The 16,156-nt window shown below is 43.1% G+C and overlaps 1 protein-coding gene across 1 annotated transcript in view; it reads left to right on the top strand.

Annotated features, from left to right (window-relative positions):
* Positions 1-15,519: 15,519 nt before the first annotated feature.
* The window catches only part of LOC149463730 (cadherin-10-like), a 590,257-nt gene continuing 589,620 nt past the window's right edge, over positions 15,520-16,156 (top strand). Inside the window, exon 1 of the mRNA XM_089674841.1 lies at positions 15,520-15,785. The gene's annotated coding sequence lies outside the window, so the exon portion shown is untranslated. The remainder of the gene's footprint in view (positions 15,786-16,156) is intronic.

Genomic DNA, 16,156 nt, shown 5'->3' with positions numbered 1-16,156 from the left:
ACTCTCATATAGACCAGCTATTCATGACCTCCTCTGATGTTCCAGCATTTCAATCTAGTAAAATGATCAATGTCTCCTGGTCAGCCCACTTGCCAGTCATAGTGATTTTCACCTCCCTTCGCAAATCCTCATGACTGGCCTTTTGGAGGCTGAATGACTCTCCTTTAAGTAATACTTCTGTATGATTTGGTAATGACTTGCAGATAGAACAGTTCTTTGAACACAATGATCCTTCCACTACTTCTGCTATCATCAATTGGGCAGCCTACAAAGCAACGGTCCAAGGGATAATCATCAAAATGTCATCCAGATTGAATAAGGCCTCAGAGGAACAAATTTAATCTAAAAGAACAAACTCTGCAGGACCTTCTCAGAGCACATGAGAAAGAACCCCACCTTGATCTCAGAGACAAGATTGATTCTGCTAAATTACAACTTAATGTATGCCTAACCACTAAAGCAGAACAAAGTCTCTGCTGGCCATTCATGAAATACTATATTCAAGCTGACCATTCTGGCACGTTACTGGCCAGGAAACTCACCCCATGCCCTTGGTATATGGCTGTTCCAAAACTGAGAAAGGTGGATGGCTCATTCACATAGAACCATTAGAGAGTTCTACAACTGTTCCATGATTCCATGACTAATACTCAGAAATTTATACTACCCCTGAGACTGTTTCCGAGAGAAGGATGACATCTTTCCTGGACAGTCTTCAGATACCCTCCTTAACTGACTCCCACAGGGAGCTCCTCAAAACGGATCATCTTTCACCATTATGGAAAAAATGTTGCATGTTATCAAACAGGCCCAACCATCTAAATCACTGGGCACAGACTGCTTTTCTGTGCAATATTACAAAAAATTCATTATTGGCCCTTCATTTACAAAAACTCTACAACGCCTTCCGGGACGGTGTCCCCTGGATGCGGAATATAACAAAGCCATGATATGCATGTTGCCCAAACTTGATTAAGGGCATAGCAACATGAAAAACTATAGCTCCATCTCCCTGATCAACAACGATTTAAAGTTGCTAACAAAAATCTATGCCAGTAGACTCAAACATTTTAAAGAATCCAACATCCATAGAGATCAAGTGAGGTTTGTGCCTAAGCGTCAAGCAGAAGACCAAATCAGAAGGGCACTGAATATTGTCTCACTTGTTTGGTCCAATTGGGATGGGGTTGTGCCTCGATAAGGTATGCTACTGTTCCTAGACCTTTATAAAGCTCCCAGACTGTAAGCTTTAACCACTTGCCTACCGGGCACTTATACCCCCTTCTTTACCAGACCAATTTTCAGCTTTCAGTGCTGTCGCACTTTGATTGACAATTGCGCGGTCATGCAAGATTGTACCCATATGAAATTTTTATAATTTTTTTTCTCACAAATAGAGCTTTCTTTTGGTGGTATTTAATCACCGCTGGGCACTTTACTTTTTGCGCTATAAACAAAAAAATAGCAAAAAAATTGAAAAAAAAAATGTTTCTTTGTTTCTATTATAAAATTTTGCAAACAGGTAGTTTTTCTCCTTCACTGATGTGCGTTGATGAGGCAGCACTGATGGGCACTGATAGGCAGCACTGATGGGAACTGATAGGCAGCACTGAAGGGCAGTGATAGGCAGCACTAATGAGGTGGCACGGATAGGCGGCACTGATAGGCGGCACTGATAGGTGGCACTGACTGGCACAACCGCTGGGCACTGACTGGTGGCACTGACTGGCAGCATTGCTGGACTGCACTAATGGGCACTGGTGGGTGGCACTGGTGGGCACAGGTGGGTGGGCACAGGTGGGTGGCACTGCTGGGCACAGGTAGGTGGCACTTCTGGGCACAGGTGTGTGGCACTGCTGGGTGGCACTGCTGGGCACTGCTGGGCACAGGTGGGTGCACTGCTGGGCACATGTGGGTGGAACTGGTGGGTGGCACTGCTGGGCACCGATCATCAGGGCACTGATCATCAGTGCCCTGATGATCAGTGCGATTTCCTGCTCTGACAACTGCCGGTTCTCAGCAGTAATTTCCTCACGCTCTGACAGCGTGAGGAAAGTGCAGCCGAGAACCGGCGATTTCATTTCCCGGTGATCAGCGTGTCATTGGACACGGCTGATCACGTGGTAAAAGTCCGCTGTGAATGGCCTTTTACCACATCACATGATCGTCTGTGTCCGTAGGACACAGCGATCACGGAGATCGCCGGGTGCGAGCCCAGGGGGCGCGCAGGAGAGCGCGTTCTGGGAGGACGTCATGTGACGCCCTCCCAGAACTGGCCGGCCGCAGTGTAGCCGTCATTCAGCTATCTGCGGTTGGCAAGTAGTTAACAAGCAGGGCCCTCTGTTTCCTCTTGTACCAAATTGTATTGTAACTGTTATGTCTACCTTCATTTTGTAATGTGCTGCGCAAACTGTTGGCACTATATAAATCCTGTATAATAATAATAACAATAAAGCCTTTGAATCCATATCCTGGCCCTTCAAGGTTCTGCACCATTGGAATTTTGGCCCAACCTTTACCCAATTATTACATACTCTCTACTTAACCCCCCCCTCCTCCCGTGCATACCATTTTTACTGCGTATAGGTCCAAGCTTATACACATACACACAGGCACTGGACAGGGCTGCCCGTTATTGCCCTTATTGTTCGTTATCACAATTGAAACTTTAGTGATTGCGAAGATCACAAGATCCCAATATTCATGGAATACAGAGTGCAGGAATACAGCAAAAAATGTGCTCTCTTCATGGATTATCTCTTATTCTTTGTGACCTCACCCATTATGACCCTCCCTAATCTTTTACAACTTTTGTGTGAATTTGGTGCCATATTGGGTCTACGAGTTAAACCATATAAATTGGAAGCTCTCAATGTCAAAGCCAAACAGAGCATATCACTTTGAGAATGGTATTTGAAGTCAGATGTCCAGGAGATGGCAACTCCAAGGAAGGCATTTCACTGCTATATCGACTCTTTCAGTCATCATGTAAAAAAAATTCTTATCAGTTTGCCACTGAAACTATGTATGCTGGGGGGATGTCCAAGATGGCGGTGGGAGTGGATGCATTAGGAGGAGAGCTCCGCTACCTTTTATCAGAATCTTAGTCCATCCTGGACACAGCGGGGTCCCTGTGGAGGTTGGCCACTGCCTGCTGAGGTGACCTGGGTCAGGTTGACCTCAGCCCACGGTCCTGGTGGATTGTGGCCTACGAGGCCCGTCGTGGCCTATGCGAGGCCGACACTGTACCCGGGCCAGCGGTTTGGGTCCCACCGACATCGGAGACCCCCGCTGGCTGGGGCTATTACCTGGAGGGGAGATCCAGGCCGGCTGGTCCCCCATACACAGATCGAGGCATACTGTGGCCTGCAAGGCCTGGTGTGGCCTACACAAAGCCCAGACCTACCTTACTCTGCACCCAGGCATAGCTGGAGACCCGGATAGGTGAGCTGCTGCTGGGGGAATGTGACATCCTCAGCTTCCCCTGTATCATGCAAAGGAACCCATAATCCTGTTGGGGCCTGCGCTCAAAGGAGTCCGCGTGCTCTCCCTTGTTGGGAAGAAGACTGAGCTGGTCCAGAGGCTCTGCGGGGCGACCTGCACCTACCCCCCCACCCCCCCTATTTCCAGCTGTGATAATCTCTTCTACAATTTCAAGCCTTTGGTGAGATGCATGGACTGCCCTGTAGAGATTATCCCTATGTAAAAGTACCCCCGTTGGGGGACGCAAGCGCGAGGGCAGGTTTGATGTCCATTTGATGTCACTGTCCCTTGCCACCAGAACATTTACCTTGGCATATCAGGCTTCCAATCCCCATGCACTGGTACAAAAGATAGCAGGTGTTTGCGGAATACCTGGTATATGCTCGAAGATGCATCGCACCTTGGGCAATAAGCCCAAACACCGGGCCCAGCAAAAAGACTTTCTGCCCTGGAAGTCCGACAAGATGGCGTCCAGCCCCCCTGAGCCCGATGAGATCATGTGACTTTCAGGGGATCCAGACTCAGGTGAGGACAGTCAGCACCAGTTCCCCTCCAGTTCTAGTTTACATAAATTCAGCTCCATTGTGCGAGAAGAGATTACAACTGCATCTCGCAAGCTGTCCTCCGATCTGATAAAAGATTTAAAGGAATTGGGCCAGCTGCTCATCAATTAGAACAGCGTATGGATCTGGTGACTACAGTCTTGGAAGGTCATGAGCAGGAAGTGGAGGATTTACACGCACAGCTGGACAACTTAAAAGATAAATTGGAAGATAAAGAGAATAGGGCCTGTAGAGATAACCTCCACATTCGTAGAGTACCTGAAGCGGTAACTGAGCTACAGGGTACTGCTACTGCCCTCTTTAAGGAACTGGCTTCTGAGATCCCTCTGGAACATTTGGAATTTTATTGTATTCTCAGAGCTCTAGTCCCCAAACGCACGGAGGGCCCCCCAAGGGACATTATTATTAGGTTCCACTATTACCGCACTATAGAACGCCTCTTGCAGGCGGCTTGAAACCGACCAACATTGGAATTCCAGGGTAACTCCCTTCAGCTGTTTGATGATTTGTCTGCAGTCACAATAGCAAAACGCTGTACCCTGAGACCCTACCTACAAATTCTACAGTCAGCTGATATCAAATATAGATGGGGCTTTCCGTTTAAGCTCTCCTTCTCCTACCAAGGTTGTCAGTTCCAGGCTTCTTCTCCAACGGATCTTCGTCGTCACTTCCAGGAATTGAAATTTGACTGGCCACCATCCCAGGATGAGGAGGCCTCTATCACTGCACGTTTGCGGGGATCTCAATCTTCATGCAAGTCACCTCCCTTGAGTCAAAACAGCCCTCAAGCTCTTCGAACCCTTCAGGCTCAACAATTCCAGGAAGTCTCCGCGAGCTATCAATGTGTATCCTGCTGAATTTCCTACTTTTTTCCGTTTTAGCAGTACGGGCGACATTGCTCTCAAGCATTCTATTTTGTTAATCTCCAGCTTCTGTGCATTCACGTGATATATTACCTCTTTTACTGGGGCCTAGGCCCTTGTGGACATGTTAGCTTTGCTTAAGTTGTCCCCACTTTTCTTGCAGATGATGGGCGACACCTGAGGTGGATATTCTGCTGTGGGCGTGACCCTGCTTATTGGGCTGGACCCGTGAGCGGTCTCACGCATATGGCTATCCTGGGTTTTTACCCGCCTCTGTGTCGCTCATTAACTGCAGTTCATATGGCCTTAATCACCTTCTGATGATTACTAGATAGTGGAGTAACTTAGCTTATGCTGTTTGGTAAATAATTTTTTGTTTTAGTTAAGCTGAGTAGTTCTGGTGGGCCATTGCATCCCCTCTCAAGCTGGTGTGCAGATTGGACCATTGTCCTACCCGCTACCCAGCTTACATATGGGTTTATCCCCCACAACTGGTTGTTATGCTGTTTGTGCTGATCTTATTGTGTCAAATGTATATTGCTTGTATACAAGATGTTTTTTTTGTCTCCTTCCTTGCCTTTTTTTTCCTTTTTCTGGTCTGCTGTTCTGTGTACCTCATGTTTTCACCTTATTTTTTTCAGGGCTGCTGGGGATGGAGGCTATCCTTTTCTTTTTCGGTTATCATGTCGATAAATTGGTTGTCCCTGAATGTTCAGGGTGTGAACTGCCCCTAAAAGAGAGTGAAGATATTTAAGATCCTCCGGACTCGCCGCGTGGATATTGCTTGTCTACAGGAAACTCACTTTTCTGCCCAAAGTATTTTGATGCCCACTACCCTTAGGTTTTTCAGGCTACTGGCCCTACAAAACAAAGGGGAGTCCTCATTGCTTTCCATAAGAAAACCGCATTTGTTTGTGTGAAGTGTATTGAGGACCCAAATGGTAGGTATCTTTTATTACAGGGTACAATTCAGGATGTAGACGTCACACTTTTGACATATTATTAGAGATGAGCGAATCGAACCAGGCGAACCGGAATTCGAGTCGAATTTCAGGAAATATTCGATTCGCGGCGAAACCGAAATTTTGCCTACTTCGGGTGCGCGAATCGAACATTTCCCGATCAGCCGGCAAAAGTGTCCCTGCAGTGAGCTCCGCTATTTCTGACAGTTCTCTGACAGAAGGAACACATGTTTAGCGGTTGAAACATTGTATCTATTAGTTTACATTTAGGATACAGATGTTTCAACCACTGTTCATGTGAAGAAGCTGTGAGAGAACTGTCAGAAATAGAGGAGCTCTGCACATACACTTTTTGCCGGCTTGGAATTATTCTTCTTTTCATCCTACTTCTTCTTCTTCTTCATCTTCATCCTCAGAAGAAGAGGATGAGGATGAGGATGAAGAAGAAGAAGAAGAAGTAGGATGAAAAGAAGAATAATTCCAAGCCGGCAAAAAGTGTATGTGCAGAGTTCCTCTATTTCTGACAGTTCTCTCACAGCTTCTTCACATGTACAGCGGTTGAAACATCTGTATCCTAAATGGAAACTAATAGATACAATTTGTATCTATTAGTTTCCATTTAGGATACAGATGTTTCAACCGCTGTACATGTGAAGAAGCTGTGAGAGAACTGTCAGAAATAGAGGAACTCTGCACATACACTTTTTGCCGGCTTGGAATTATTCTTCTTTTCATCCTACTTCTTCTTCTTCTTCTTCTTCTTCATCCTCATCCTCATCCTCTTCTTCTGAGGATGAGGATGAGGATGAAGAAGAAGAAGAAGCAGTAGGATGAAAATAAGAATAATTCCAAGCCGGCAAAAAGTGTATGTGCAGAGTTCCTCTATTCTGCAGATACACTTAGAGGAGCTCTGCACATACACTTTTTGCCTGTTTGGAATTAATCTTATTTTCATCCTACTTCTTCTTCTTCTTCTTCTTCTTTATCCTCATCCTCAGAAGAAGAAGAAGAGGATGAAGAAGAAGAAGAAGAAGAAGAAGAAGAAGAAGTAGGATGAAAATAAGAATAATTGCAAGCCGGCAAAAAGTGTATGTGCAGAGTTCCTCTATTCTGCAGATACACTTAGAGGAGCTCTGCACATACACTTTTTGCCGGCTTGGAATTAATCTTATTTTCATCCTACTTCTTCTTCTTCTTCTTCTTCTTCATCCTCATCCTCATCCTCAGAAGAAGAAGAAGAGGATGAGGATGAGGATGAAGAAGAAGAAGAAGAAGAAGAAGAAGTAGGATGAAAATAAGAATAATTCCAAGCCGGCAAAAAGTGTATGTGCAGAGCTCCTCTAAGTGTATCTGCAGAGCTCCTCTAAGTGTATCTGCAGAATAGAGGAACTCTGCACATACACTTTTTGCCGGAAACCGCTGTATGGAGGGAATGTCCCAGAACTGTCAGAAATAGTCTATTTCTGACAGTTCTGGGACATTCACTCCATACAGCTGTTTCAACCGCTGTATGGAGGGAATGTCATAGAACTGTCAGAAATAGACTATTAATGACAGTTCTGGGACTGTCCTTCCATACAGCGGTTGAAACATTGTATCTATTTGTTTCCATAAATGGATCCATTTATGGAAACAAATAGATACAATGTTTCAACCGCTGTATGGAAGGACAGTCCCAGAACTGTCATTAATAGTCTATTTCTGACAGTTCTATGACATTCCCTCCATACAGCGGTTGAAACAGCTGTATGGAGTGAATGTCCCAGAACTGTCAGAAATAGACTATTTATGGCAGTTCTGGGACATTCACTCCATACAGCGGTTGAAACATTGTATCTATTTTTTTCCATAAATGACATTCTGCAAATACACTTAGAGGAGCGCTGCAGATACACTTTTTGCCGGCTTGGAATTAATCTTATTTTCATCCTACTTCTTCTTCTTCATCCTCATCCTCATCCTCATAAGAAGAAAAAGAAGAAGTAGGATGAAAATAAGAATAATTCCAAGCCGGCAAAAAGTGTATCTGCAGTGCTCCTCTAAGTGTATCTGCAGAATGTCATTTATGGAAAAAAATAGATACAATGTTTCAACCGCTGTATGGAGTGAATGTCCCAGAACTGTCATAAATAGTCTATTTCTGACAGTTCTGGGACATTCACTCCATACAGCTGTTTCAACCGCTGTATGGAGGGAATGTCATGGAACTGTCAGAAATAGACTATTAATGACAGTTCTGGGACTCTGACAGTTCCATGACATTCCCTCCATACAGCGGTTGAAACAGCTGTATGGAGTGAATGTCCCAGAACTGTCAGAAATAGACTATTTCTGACAGTTCTGGGACAATCACTCCATACAGCTGTTTCAACCGCTGTATGGAGGGAATGTCATGGAACTGTCAGAAATAGACTATTAATGACAGTTCTGGGACATTCACTCCATACAGCTGTTTCAACCGCTGTATGAAGGGAATGTCATGGAACTGTCAGAGTCCCAGAACTGTCATTAACCCCTTGACGCCGACGTAACACAAATATGCGGCCTCACGGACCTGGGCTTTTTTCCGTGGGGCCACATATTTGCGTACCTGTCTTTGTGCTGGGAGCGCGCCGCTCGGCGCGCTCCCAGCACCAAGACCGCGGTGTCACTGAGAGCCCCGGGTCCCGTTCTAACGAACGGGACCCGGGACTCCCGATTCCGGGTCACGTGATCGCTGTGATAGCCTCTGATTGGCTATCACAGTGATCACTCACTGTGCAGCCCGGCCCCCTTGTTTTCTCTCTCTCTATGAATGGAGAAGAGAGATACATTGTATCTCTCGAACTCCTGACATAGAGAGAGAAAAAAAAAGTTTGTAAAAAAAAAAAAAAAAGATAAATAAATATTAAAAAATAAAGAAAAATACCTAGATCAAGGTTTGATCTAGTTCAGTACCAGGGTTAGTGTTTGGGTCAAGGTCAGGGTCAAAGGTTAGGGTCAAAGGTCAGGGTCAAGGGCAAAGGTCAGGATTAAAAAAAAAAATTGGTATCAGTGTCAGTTAGTGTTAATGTCAATGTCAGTGACAGTGTGTTTTATGTAAAAAAAAAAAAAAAAAAGACAAAAACAAAATGCGCACTGTTGTTTCTGGGCTGTACTACGGGTACAAACAACAAATAACATACACATATATGGTATCGCTGCGATCGTCAAGAACTGGAGAATGTATTTTGGGTTGTTCTTTGGTGGTAGGTTATGGTCGTAACAAGAAACACACAGTTAAATTTAAAAAAATTATTTTTTTTACTATTTTGGCCCAGTTTTCCTTTAATAATAAAAAAAAATTAGGAGCTATCCATGACCATTTACCACCAAATGAAAGCCCAATTTGTCCTGAAAAAAACAAGGTATAATCCACCTGGATGTACAAAGTAGTTGTGACGATATGTACGGTTTTACTAACACGTCAACGTTGCAGAATTGTGCTTAGGCATTTAGATTTGTTTTACCCTTAGGCGTGAAGGGGTTAATAGTCTATTTCTGACAGTTCCATGACATTCCCTCCATACAGCGGTTGAAACAGCTGTATGGAGTGAATGTCCCAGAACTGTCAGAAATAGACTATTTCTGACAGTTCCATGACATTCCCTCCATACAGCGGTTGAAACAGCTGTATGGAGTGAATGTCCCAGAACTGTCAGAAATAGACAGAAACTGTCACAGAACTGTCCTTCTTCTCATCCTTCTCCTTCTTCTCATCCTTCTCATCCTTCTTCTCATCCTTCTTCTCATCCTTCTCCTTCTTCTCATCCTTCTCCTTCTTCTCATCCTTCTCCTTCTCCTTCTTCTCATCCTTCTCCTTCTCCTTCTTCTCATCCTTCTCCTTCTTCTCATCCTTCTCCTTCTTCTCATCCTTCTCCTTCTCCTCATCCTTCTCCTTCTTCTCATCCTTCTCCTTCTCCTTCTTCTCATCCTTCTCCTTCTCCTTCTTCTCATCCTTCTCCTTCTCCATCTTCTCATCCTTCTCCTTCTCCTTCTTCTCATCCTTCTGCTTCTCCTTCTTCTCATCCTTCTCCTTCTCCATCTTCTCATCCTTCTCCTTTTCCTTCTTCTCATCCTTCTCCTTCTGCTTCTCCTTCTCCTTCTTCTCATCCTTCTCCTTCTTCTCATCCTTCTCCTTCTTCTCATCCTTCTCCTTCTCCTTCTTCTCATCCTTCTCCTTCTTCTCATCCTTCTCCTTCTTCTCATCCTTCTCCTTCTCCTCATCCTTCTCCTTCTTCTCATCCTTCTCCTTCTCCTTCTTCTCATCCTTCTCCTTCTCCTTCTTCTCATCCTTCTCCTTCTCCATCTTCTCATCCTTCTCCTTCTCCTTCTTCTCATCCTTCTCCTTCTTCTCATCCTTCTCCTTCTCCTTCTTCTCATCCTTCTCCTTCTTCTCACCCTTCTCCTTCTCCTTCTTCTCATCCTTCTCCTTCTTCTCATCCTTCTCCTTCTCCTCATCCTTCTCCTTCTCCTTCTTCTCATCCTTCTCCTTCTCCTTCTTCTCATCCTTCTCCTTCTCCTTCTTCTCATCCTTCTCCTTCTCCTTCTTCTCATCCTTCTCCTTCTCCTTCTTCTCATCCTTCTCCTTCTCCTTCTCCTTCTCTTTCCTCATCTCCAAGGGCATTTAAATTAAAGGTACAGTGTTCTGCACTAATTTAAAGGCTCTCTGAAGCCTAGAAACCCTTTTTATATGTCATCTTCGTAGCGAAGAAATTCGCATCGAATCGAATTTCACACTGGAATTCGCTGAATCAGCCGAATTGAATTTTTGAGAAATTCGCTCATCTCTACATATTATGCTCCCAACATTAATCCTGAACCTTTCTTATTGCATGTCTGCTCCCCACCAACGAGGTGCTCTTCTGGTAGTTGGGACTCCAATTTAGTGCTGAATCCTGTCCTTGATAAGTATCCCCCAGAGGACTCTAATCCATCCACTGCAGCCAAATCTTTTGCTCAAAGTTTATGGCCTCATGATTTGGTAGACTTGTGGCGTGAGCTCCACCCTGGGGGGAAAGACTACACTTATTACTCCAACAGAAACCTCCTGCGCTACTATTTAAGCAATAAATCTAATACGGGGGAGCTGCTAACACCTAACCATATACCAAGTGGAAATAAATAAATTGGTGCAGCGCTACCCTAAATATAATCATATAACACAATGTATAATACAATAGGCAAAAATGTGCAAAGTGAATAAATACCACAATGGCTAATAATCAGTGAATTGATCCTCTGTGGGACCTATGGTGAGAAATTGAATGTGATCTCACCTGGTATCAAGACCAGGAACCAGTGATAACAGACAGTCCAAATGGGACCATAAATGTGAAAAATAATAATAAAGTGAATCCCTAAATGGGATAAATATACTCGTGTAGTAGTGACCAGAAAGAAAATGGCTATATTAAGTCATATACAGTATATACAACAAAGTGACATTGAGTGGATCCCTAAATTTGGGATCAAATTTCACAATGGGGACAAGTGCCGTGATAACATATCAAGAAATTATATCAAATAAATAATAAAAATTGAAAGGATGTGGTAAATATTACAATCACATCAACATAGATAATCACATGAAATACAGTAGTCCAAGCAAAAGGAAGAAAAAAAAAAGTCCAAAAGGTGCGTGAACACCTAAAATTTTCCAAACGCTTTTAAGTGCAAATGATATTGTGGATGTGCATAACCACCAATTTGAAATAATCCGTGTGTGGCTAAATTGCTTCCTCACCTCCTCACCTCCTTGAAACGACCTTATAAGGGCCAAATCGCTTATTGGAATTCAAACCAGGGATCTTCTATAGTTAGGCTCCCTCGCGCAGTAGATACCCGTCCAGACTGGTGATATCCCCCTCAGCATTCAAGAGAAAAAGCCAGGTCCCCTCCAGTATAGAAATGGATAATGCAGCCAGCAACCAACTCACATCACAGATAGGGCATAGATAGAAAAAAGATCTCCCATAGTGTAAATCAGTTTTCATCTCTTATTAGAATAAAAAACATTTGGCTGTTTTTCCCCTCTGTCTTTAAGGATTTGATGGAAATGTTGTCTTCTTGAGCTTATCTCCTGCTTTCGTGTTGCGGTAGAATTAATGCGATTCGTATGAATTATCTCCCAAAATTATTATATGTGTTTCGGGTTTTACTGATCCCTGACCCTTTGCATATCTTACGCATTCATCAATGGAAGCTTCTGTCTTTCATCTGGGGCTCCTCATGCCCTAGAATTAATAAAAAAAATGTATTTGCCCGTAGGAACAAAGGTGGACTGTCTGTCCCGAATCTTCACGCATACTATCTAGCGGCGAATATTGTTCCACTAGCCCATCTTCATGCGTCTCGCAATATTCCCCTGTGGGCCACAGTGGATCTGATGGACTTCCACTGACGCCAATTTCTTCTTTGCCGTGGCTCCCTCCTGTTTGGCGCCCTTCACCTCTTAGTCTGACATTAACACAAACACTTCGACTTTGGGACTTCAATAAATATGCTGCTGGTCTCATTTCTGCTCACTTACCTTTGATATTCCACAACCCATTGTTTCTCCCAGGCCTTGGCAATCCTGGACAGTTTGCATGGCAGCCAGCCCATGGCTTCAATGACATACACTCCATGCTCTCTCCTACTCGGATACTCACTTTTGAGACTCTGCGTTCTTCTCATGACATCCCGTTGAGGGAACATTTTAGCTACCTCCAACTCTATCACTTTCTTACTACATTATTACGATCCCATTCGGGTCCCTATAGGCTGACACCCTTTGAAAGTCTTTGCAGGCACAGGCCTCATGCACCAGGCTTGATCTCCCTTGTCTACTCTGCTGTCATTTCTTATAGGACACCCCCGGTTCGCTCTTATCATCAGCACTGGCAATCGGAACTAGGGCGTTGTCTAGATCAGCAAATTACTAAATGCCTACAAGGTCCTTTATAGATGGTAATATACGCCTGCCTGACTAGCTCATTTTATTCCTTCATATTCTCCGACTTGCTTTCAGGGTTGTCAACAAATAGGTACCATATTTGGTGGACTTGCTCCAAGGTATACAGACTATGGATTAGGGTCTTTGCCCTTCTCCACACTATGCTACACACAGACATTAAGCGTAACCCATATGAGGCACTATTATTTAAACCACTAGTAGGCCTACTCCGTCCTGAGCGGCAATTAGCATCGCATCTGTTTATGGCTACCAAATTGACAATTGCGAGAGCTTGGAAAACCCTTCTTAGTTTTGAAGCCGTTAAGAATCGGATGAAATTTATAATGGTTAATGAGAAGCTAACGGCTATGCTTTTAGACAACCACACTAAGTTTTTGCAGATCTGGCGTCACATCTAGATTTGACCAGACCCTCCTGTTGATATAAAACTCTCCTGGTATGATCCACTGGAGCCCTTTCTTTGTCTTTACTATTCTTGGTTCTCCCTTCTCCGCTTTTATCTTTTCTTTCTCTTTCTTTCTTTTGTTTCTGTCAGTTTTCATGTTACATGGGCTGATTGTGATACCCTTAGAGAATCGTGTCTGTAATGTTTTATACACCTGTCGGACATTCTTGAGAGTCCTTGGTGTAGAGTTCCGATGTGTGTCCAGTGAGACCCCATGCTCAGCTTTTCCCACCCTCTGTATGCGACTTTGGTGACTATCCTTGGTCTTTGCCCACTAGCTCATTAGTAACTACTTGTTTGCTGTTAACGCAATTTATACGGTTTCATTCCATCCTTTTATAAATTGTGTTTTTGTACTCCATTTCTCTCCGTGTTATTACTTCAGTGCATTTGTTATGTCCTTCATCAACAGAATTGAACACCTTATTTTTGTGTCAGTGAGCTTGCTTCTGACTGTTTCTTTGTTGTTGTGCTGTCTATAATAACATTCATTGTAAAAGAAACTATGTATGCTGTTATCTGGGGACACCTTTTATTAAAGAGGCTTCAAGAATCCAATAAGCCCCCCGCTCACAGACCCCTACAACCACTGGGTCACCCCCACTACCTCTCTTGTCACCATCAAGATAGGGATAAGTTACTTAGCCAGGGGTCCCCCTGGTGACATACCTCATAATGAGGGCATGTAGTCTGATATGGTTCAGGGGGGAATGCTTGTACCTGCCCACTAGACCGCCAGGTTGCATGCTCATGTAAGTGTCTGGTATGTATTTTCAGGGGGACTTCACACTTTTTTTCTTGTTTTTTTTTGTGTTGTTCTCCCATAGAATCACTACCATATCTGAAGAGTCTGGTATATCATTTGTGAGGATCTTATGCTGTTTTTTGTGTGGAGTCCCCCTTAAAATCCATACCAGACCTTAATGTCCTGGTATTATTTAGGGGGAACCAAATGCATTTTTGGTGTGTGTGGGAGGGTGCCTAATCAAGAGAAAAAACAATGTTCCTGGCCAGAAAGTATGAATTTCATTGACGATTTAATATCGGACAGAATCATTTTGTGTGGTTTGCTGATAATGTAAAAAAAAAAAAGGATGAAGAAAATTCAGACATATAAATGCAGCAGGCTTTCAAACTCTTTTTTCATGATCTAATCCCTGGCCATTCTGATGGGCAAATCCTTGTCACTTCCTGAATCTTACCCACCCTTTCTTACCTTCTGCACATTTCTATTGGTCAGAGAGGCAATTCATCATGGCAATGGGCCAATAGGAATTTGGGGAGGATTAGGAGGTAGGAAGCAACATACAATCTTTAAAATACAGTGAAATTTCTCTATAAAGGGAGATTTTTTTTAGCAACACTTTAAAGCCACCACCCTCACAGTTTTATCAGTCTCTGTTGATTAGCTAGTTTGATCAGTGCTTTAACTGATGAACTTGGCAAGTAGTGATATCCCCAAATCACCTTTTCTACTTGAAAAGGGAAATATATGATCTTCTTGAAATCATATTTTAACAATGTATAATGTTCTTCATTAACACAGAATTATAAAAATATTTTATTAACGGCTTACAGAATACAAGTATGACCTTTGAATATTAAAATGAACCAGAAATCTAGAAAGAAATATAAATAATTCTGACATGCCACTATGCAGAAATATTCATGCTGAAGGAAAGCAGCAAAAATCTATTTAGCAGTGAAATCAGTTTGGCCTGGTATGGCTTTAGCTGACATAAACTCAAGGGTAAATAAGCCTGGAGAAGGATGGTGATTTATGTGATGAACAGAAGGAGGATTTTGCAGCAGAGGAGATGCTCTTTCCTCAAATGGAAATTGAACACCGCTTGCTGATATCAGATTGCCAACAAAGAAAATCACACAAAATATGGGTATCTATTCAGCTTAAACAAAGCCTTTTCGATTCTGTGACATTAATTTTAAAATAAGACCATTTCCAGAACTTCTAAATTAAAATTTTATGCATGCAGATTTTTTTTTTCTTCCCTGAAACATAGAGATTGCCGAATCTGATTTGCGATTACGCTAAATTTCAAACAAAGGAAATCATTATACAGATGTGCTGTTTAACAAAGCTCTTTCCACTTCTCTGTCTGCATTCACTTGCAAATCGTTTTGCTGGTAAAAGCCAGCGTTCCTCTCAGTCCCTAACCTTCCCATGGTAAGTACTGCAGTTCTTTCAGCAGAGGCTTGCTGTGTTGTGTGAGAGAGGATTTTTTTTTCTTCCCTTATTAATCAGGAGCCCTGAATGAAAGCCAATCACAGGCTGAGCTTCCCCTTGGCTTTGCTTTCCTGCCTCTTAGAGTTAAAAGTGATGCTGTGACTGCGAGGAAAAGACTGAGTTAGAATCAAGTAGAATCTTCCTTGGGAAAATACAAGCACAAATAGAGGGTAAATAGCAGCAAATGCTCAAGCTGTGGTGCTGAATCGGACAATACCACATTTCCAGATCAGCAGCAGAATAAAAAGGTAAGAAATTTCTGTCTAAAACCTCTGCATTCAGCATACGTTATCCTTTGCACAGGATGACAGCAGTGCTTGCTGCATTGTGATGTAGATGAATGCTGTTTGTATTTAAGTATTGCAACTTTTAATTCAGTGTGTCTGGCTAATGTTAGAAGTGAATTAAGCAATTAGGCAGCAGTTTTAAAGAAACCCAAGCCCTTTGTATAGTGATCCTTCGTCACAGAGCAGTAACTGTATATCCATGAGTTTACTTAATGCCATGAGCTAGGCAATGCATGCATGCGTGTGTATGTGTGTATGTGTGTGTGTGTTTGCATGTGTATTCTATAAATGACCTTTGTCATTTTCTACACACCGCTGTGGCTTATTTGAAA

This window comes from Staurois parvus, unplaced genomic scaffold (genome assembly GCF_062004578.1).
Source record: "Staurois parvus isolate SC_StPar_1 unplaced genomic scaffold, SC_StPar_1.0 ptg000153l, whole genome shotgun sequence".
In the NCBI taxonomy this organism is placed as follows: Eukaryota; Metazoa; Chordata; class Amphibia; order Anura; family Ranidae; genus Staurois; species Staurois parvus.
The sequence above is the reverse complement of the archived record's forward strand: the minus strand, read 5'-3'. Positions and strand labels throughout refer to the sequence as shown.